Source organism: Diospyros lotus, chromosome 12 (assembly GCF_014633365.1).
Source record: "Diospyros lotus cultivar Yz01 chromosome 12, ASM1463336v1, whole genome shotgun sequence".
Lineage (NCBI taxonomy): Eukaryota > Viridiplantae > Streptophyta > Magnoliopsida > Ericales > Ebenaceae > Diospyros > Diospyros lotus.
Window position 1 is genome coordinate 21,800,148 of NC_068349.1, and position 7,107 is coordinate 21,807,254.

Below are 7,107 nucleotides of genomic sequence, written 5' to 3' on the forward strand. Positions count from 1 at the left end.
TCGATCGATTGTTCTCCAACTGTTGATCGATTTTTTTCTTTTTGTCGACAGGCAGAATACTTGTATTGCATTTGTTGACCAATTTAAATCATCTGTCGATCGAGTAATTCACAAAAAGCTTCAAACAATTAGTTTTTCAAATTTCAACGGATCAAAACGGCTAGTTTTCTCTTAAAACTCTTGGGATGTCTATAAATACAAATCAATGATGAATTTAAAAAGACTAATGGATAGAAATGAAGTGAAGTGAACTTACAAATTATTTCATACTTCTCAATTGTATTTTTGCTTTCATAATTTTCTCTTAAATGCTTTGATTTTCATTTGTATTTATTTGTTTCAAGCCTTGTCATTTTGAGAGCTTATAATTAAGAGATTCATCTCTTAGATTCTCTATTATTATAAAATTCTTGTATTTTCTAACTTATTGCTAGAGGGATTATTTTGAGAGATATGAGGTTTTTAGTGGATTGGTTAAAAAATCTTTAATGAGGAGTTAAGGAAGTAAATTAAACTTGGTTTAAAGTGAACTACTATATATCATTGTGTCCCTTCTTTACTTGTGCACTTTGTTTCATTTATTGTTCTAAACATTTAATTAATCATCATTTGCACTAAAATCTCATTTGTATAAAAAAGATTTTAAGTTCTATTATATTTTTTAAATTACTCAATTCGTCCCTCTTCTTGAGTGTGTGCCATGGCATTTCAAATCTATCAGTAGTTGATAAGATAATGGGCTAAGACACACATGCAGTAGTTAATCCTTTGGGATATATTATGTGACAAGACAGATTGAATGGATAGATTATGTTATCTATTAAAAAAATTACTCAAACAATTTAATTATATAAATTTGATTGATATTTTTACTTTCAAAATTGTATGGAGAATAGTTTTTAATTGATTATTTTGAAAAAAATTTATTTTATTTTTTGATATGGTATAAATATTTATTTATTTATATTTTATTATAAAAAATAAATTTTGAATATATGATTTGGGGGCTTATTTTTACATTTGGACTCAACCCCCAAAATATCAGATACGACCCTCTTTTAATCTTAAGGTATACATATATACTCAATGTTGATTGTTAACTTTTCTTGTTTATTAAAATGAAAATTTTAAATAATAACTCATCTCCAAAGTTAAGAGCCGTGATTAATAGTAATAATAATTTTAATTTATTACAAACGCAATTAGGTATGGATGTGATTTTATGAATAATGATCTCAATATATTAGGGGCACTATTAATCATGCATCCCCATATCTCTCTCTCTCTCTCACCTTTACCTTTGAGGACAATCTTACTAAAATAAAGATATCAAGAAGAGATAAGAATATAAGATGCGGAACTTGCTAAAAAGGCAAAGGATATTGGCATAGCCCCCCCCCCCCCATTGCCTTATGTAGCATGATGAGGTGGACATTCCAAAGAGCATTATAAGTGAATTCATATTATTTGATTTTTATATGAATTTTGGTGTCAAATCGTGGGTGGACGAGTGCCCTTTTCTTAGCCATTAAGAATGGAATATAATTAGATGGTAATTGAAAAAATAATTAAAAGAGTGGAATAGGAATATTATAAGATTGTAGAAATCTTCGTACCTTATTCTATCTAATAAACGGCTTTGTCCCTGTAATTAAGATTTAACACAATAACTAATAAAACTTTCCATATACCATTTTTTTAATTATTAGATACGTATCTATATAACTATAACTATTGGGGAAATTATTAAAAATAATTCTGAAACTTTTACTTTACTTTAATTTTATAACCAGTTTTTATTTTCCTTAACATGAAATCCAACTTGCGTTTAATTTTAACTTTATCATATGATAGCCCTCCTTGTAGTTGTGTAGATCTGATGAGTTAAAATACATATATGTTATGTGTATACATGTACATATATAAACCAAAACAAATATATTTGTTGTTACTTGAATACAACACCTAACATTTATTTATTTTGAGAAAACTCAACAGATAGTCGACAAGGCATTACAGAAAGCAAGATCTTATGCTAGGGGGACCATAGCATCGGAGGAAGCAGATAGTCATTTAGGGCAAGCTCAACCCGTTGTCTAGGAGAGTTGGGATGGACCTCGAAGAAAGATATATTCGCTATTCGAGAGAGCTAGTGCAGGATCGGGTGAAAACTGGAAGCTGTAATGGTTCAAGGTGAAGGGAAGAGAAGAATGCTTTGAATAGGAGGGGTTGAGGGCTATTTATAGCTGTTGATTGTGAATGGGACACGTGACATCACATACGGGAATCCGAAGCACTTCAGACACACATGGTATTGTCTTGGGGTTGAGCTCGGAAGAAGGCCTTTGTGAGAAGTCCCCCTAGATGAATGGTCCCTTGGAGGAAGGAGCGCCTGAAGTAGACGTGCCACGTTATATGAGACAACGTGGGGTGGAGTTGTGTGGGAGTTCTGTTACCAAATAATTTGGTTACATAGTCTCAACTCCTTGAAAATAAGATTCTTAGACAAAAGATCTAGGGATTTATTTATATAATTGATTGGAGAAAATATGAAAGAAAAAAACATTGTCTTTGATAGATTTATATAAAAGATACAATGAATGTATTAAAACAAAGCCTACTAGATATCGTCCAAATCTAGCATTACGGCATACAACACTAACAAATTTATTGCCTTATTCCCTCTAAAAATCCTAAAATTCTCATTGAGATTTGAGCAAAAAGTTATTTTTGGGGGATTCTTTCGTTGTCTACATCGTCTTTTAAGATCAGGTACTAGGGGAACTTGTTCGGGAAAACATGTGAGCTAGTTCCCAACTCCACAAGTGTTTATCCGAGAAGATTGATATATGGCTGATTAAGGATTATCCCAAAGAACTTTTGTAGAGGATGTCTCTGAGAAAAGCCACAAGTAGTCCAAGAAGACTTGTTTTGGTCCTGGAGGCTTCATTGTTTAGTTGTAGTGAAGGCTCGACACAAGTAAGTGCTATTTTTTCCATTTGTCTGACTTTTGTACATTTCCCACAATTGACACTAGATTGTTGTTTCCTAAATACAATAATTAACGTTTGTTTATTTTTAAAAAACTCAATAGATAGTTGGCAAGGCATGGTAGAAAACAAGATCTTATGTTGGGGGGACCATAACATCAAGGGAAAGGAAGCAAATAATCATCTGGGGTAGGCTCGATCCACTGTCTAGGAGAGCTGGGATGGACCTCAAAAAAGGCTCAATCAGCTATCTAAGAGAGCTGGTATAGGACTAGTGGAAGAGTGGAAGCTGTAATGGTTAAGGGGGAGTTTCCCTTGTTTGGGAAAGTCGAATCCCTTGAGATGATGCTTAAGTTAGACAGTGTCATGGTGTAGTCTAGAATGCAACATGTAGTGTAATTTTGTGTAGAATATCTAGTAGAAGGAATTTCTCCGAGAGGAATAATGCTATTGGGTGTTTGGAATATATATGAAAGGTTTAAGAAAAGAGAAGTCCCAAAGTCGGAGAGGGGAAAACAAGAATGCTTGAATATGAGGGCTCGAGAGCTATTTATAACCGTTGACCGTGAGTGGGACATGCCACATACACATGCGGGAATACAGAGCTCTTCCAATGCACATGGTGTTGTCTCGGGGTTAAACTCAGAAGAAGGCCTTAGTGGGAAACCCCCTTGAAGGAATGATCCTTTGGAGCAATGGTCTCTCGGAGGAAGAAGAGCCTAAAATAGGTGGACCACATTGTGCAAGACAATATGGAGTGGAGTTGTGTGGGAGGCGATTCTTCCTTAATCTCTTTCTCGAGGGCTTGGCTCAACCAGGTAGATTGTTAACTTACAAAATAAATTAATGGTATATAAGCAAATGTAATCAAAGATATATTTGGATTAAAGCAATGATATAGAGTTTGGTGTATTTGTGGTGTCACAAAACTATAGAATTATCATTCAAATTCCAAGAACATTCATGTCAAATCACTAAGAATAAAATAAATAATAAGCAGAAGTGTACCTATATCCATTGTTATGATTGATCAAAACAGGCATTTTGATCTTCCAATTGATTCGTAGTTTCTTTAGAATTTCTCTGTTGATGGGGATGCAGAGAGATAGAAACTCACTATCAATTGGGGACCATAATCATTTATATAATTTCCAAAAGCAATTAACAATTTTTAATATTTTCAAATTGACCCCTCATCAATTTAGAAATATAACTCATGTCTCTACACATTAATTCCATGATAGTTTAATACCCAATAGCTCAAAAATTAAACTTTATAGATCACTTTTAATTGGCTAAAATTTAAGATAGCATTGCACATTTAAAAATACATTTATGGCCCTATATGCTAAATTATTTATTTTCAACAATCTCCCACTAGGCCACATATGTAACCTTACAAATGTGAACAACCTTTTGAGCTCCAAAATTTTGCTATCACCATTAAGGGTATTTTTGAACAATCTCATCCATTAATCATATTGATATAGGATCAAAGTGATATTCGTCACATTTAGCATGACTAAAATCCATCAATGGTCACGTATACCAATACAACCAAATGACATAGATCAATCATGGATGTGTAGCATGGAAATTACATGTGATGTGATCCAAACATGTCTATTTCCAACTGGTCCTACCTTATTCCTTAGTGAGATCGATATTAAACATAATATATCAGAGTGAAATGAATCGAATACTTTATTTCTGTACAGAAAATATCCAAATACAAGAATGTCTTAAAAAACAAACATAAAACAACAAGAATACAAACTCCCACTAAAACATAATATCCTTACATAATACAACACCTATATGAACAGTGTGCTCATGAAAGACCTTAGGTGGTAATCCCTTGGTAAGCGGATCTGCAATCATGGAGTTTGTCCTAACGTGTTTTATGAAAATCTGTTCACTCTACACTCTTTCCTTCACAACTAGGAACTTTATGTCAATATGATTAGACTTAGATGAGCTCTTGTTGTTATTGGAATACATAACTGCTGATTTATTGTCACAATATAACTTAAGTGTTCTTTTTATACCATCCAAAATGTGCAGCCTAGTGACAAAATTTGGCAACCATATTCCGTTGTTGGTTGCCTTATAACATGCCATGAATTCTGCTTCCATGGTGGAAGATGCTATGAGTGTCTGCTTGGCACTCTTCCAAGAAATGGCTCATCCAGCTAGCAGATAAATGTAGCCCGAAGTGGATCTCCTACTGTCTTGGCATCCAGCATAATCAGAGTCTGAATACCCTATGATCTCCAATTGATCCGACCTCTTATATGTGAGCATGTAATCTTTTGTTTTCTGCAAGTACCTCATAACCCATTTTGCTGCTTTCCAATGATCCATGGCAGGGTTGTTTAAATATCTGTTTAACATTCCAACAATGAATGCTATAACCGAACGTGTACAAACTTGAGCATACATTAGACTCCCGATAGCTGACGCATAGGCAATCTTCTGCATCTCTTTAACTTCAAGGTCATTGTTAGGGCATTGACTGAGACTAAATTTGTCTCCCTTAGCGACATAGGTGTCACCTGACTTACAATTTTGCATGCCAAATCTTTTAAGTACCTTATTGATATAGCTCTTTTGTGATAATCCAAGAGTATGCCGAGAATGATCTCAGTGTATCTAAATCCTTAATACAAAAGAGGCATCACCAAGATCTTTCATCTCAAAATTCTTTGATAGATATCTCTTGGTTTCATGCAACATGCCTATATTATTAGTGGCAAGTAGTATGTCATCAATATACAAAACCAATAAAATATGCTTACTCCCACTGAACTTTTGATACACAAAATCATCCATAGCATTAACCTCAAAACCAAATGAGATAATTACTTGATGAAATTTGTGGTACCATTGACAGAAAGCTTATTTGAGCCCATAGATGGATTTCTTTAATTTGCAAACTATATTCTTTGGGTCTCTCGACATAAAGTTTTTTGGTTGCACCATATAGATCGTTTCATCAATGTCACCATTGAGAAACACCGTCTTAACATCCATTTGATGTAACTCAAAATCAAAATGTACAACAAATGCCATAATAATCCTGAAAGTCTTTAGTAGAATTTGAAGAGAAAGTCTTTTTGTAGTCGATGCCCTCCTTTTGGGTAAAGCCTTTAGCTACAAGATGAGCTTTATATCTTTCCACATTTACCTTTTGAATTCCTCTTGGTTTTAAATATCCATTTACAACCAATGGGCTTCGTACCTTCAAGTAATGGGACAAGATCCCAAATTTTATTGTCTTGCATAGACTTATACTCCTCATTCATGACATCAATCCACTTTTGAGAATTAGAATCCTGCATGGCCTAATAGAAGTTGATTGGATCATCATCCACCATTCCAATATTTTCTTCACATTCTTGAAAAAATACTATATAATCATCTGGGATAACACTTCTCCTTTCTCTCGTAGATCTCCTTAGTTCTTAAGGTTGTTGATTTTGTTCTTATGGAATAATTACTTCATTTTGAATAGGAGGTTGTTTAACATTGTCTTATTGAGGTTCTTAATTTCTTTCTTGATCAATGATAGGTATAGAAGCCTGTACATTATCAAAAATAATAGTAGGAATCAAAACCGATTCCTCCTCAAAGACAATGTCTCTAACCTTATTTCTCCCCCTAAACTCAATATCCTAAAAAAATGTTGTAGTTCCCATTTCAAAAATTGACCTAAGTGTGGGATCATAAAATTTGTAGCCCCTAGATCGCTTAGAATAACCATTAAAGTAGCTGCTCATTGTTTTGGAGTCCAATTTTTTTTTTTTTTTTCGTGTGGCTTATAAGGCCTTGCCTTAGCTGGACATCCCTAAATGTGAAAATGTTTTAAACTAGGCCTTTTGCTTGTCTAAAGCTCATAAGGTGTTTTGGCAACTGTTTTAGTTGGTACTTTATTTAGAATATAAGCTGCAGTCTTTAGTGCTTCTCCCCAGAGTGATTTTGGTAAGGTAGAATGAGTAATCATACTCCTCACCATATCCTTAAGAGTTCTATTTCGTCTTTCAGCTACACCATTCATGCTAAGGGATCCTAGCATGGTGTATTGTGGATGATTTCACATTCCTCTAGGAATTTAGCA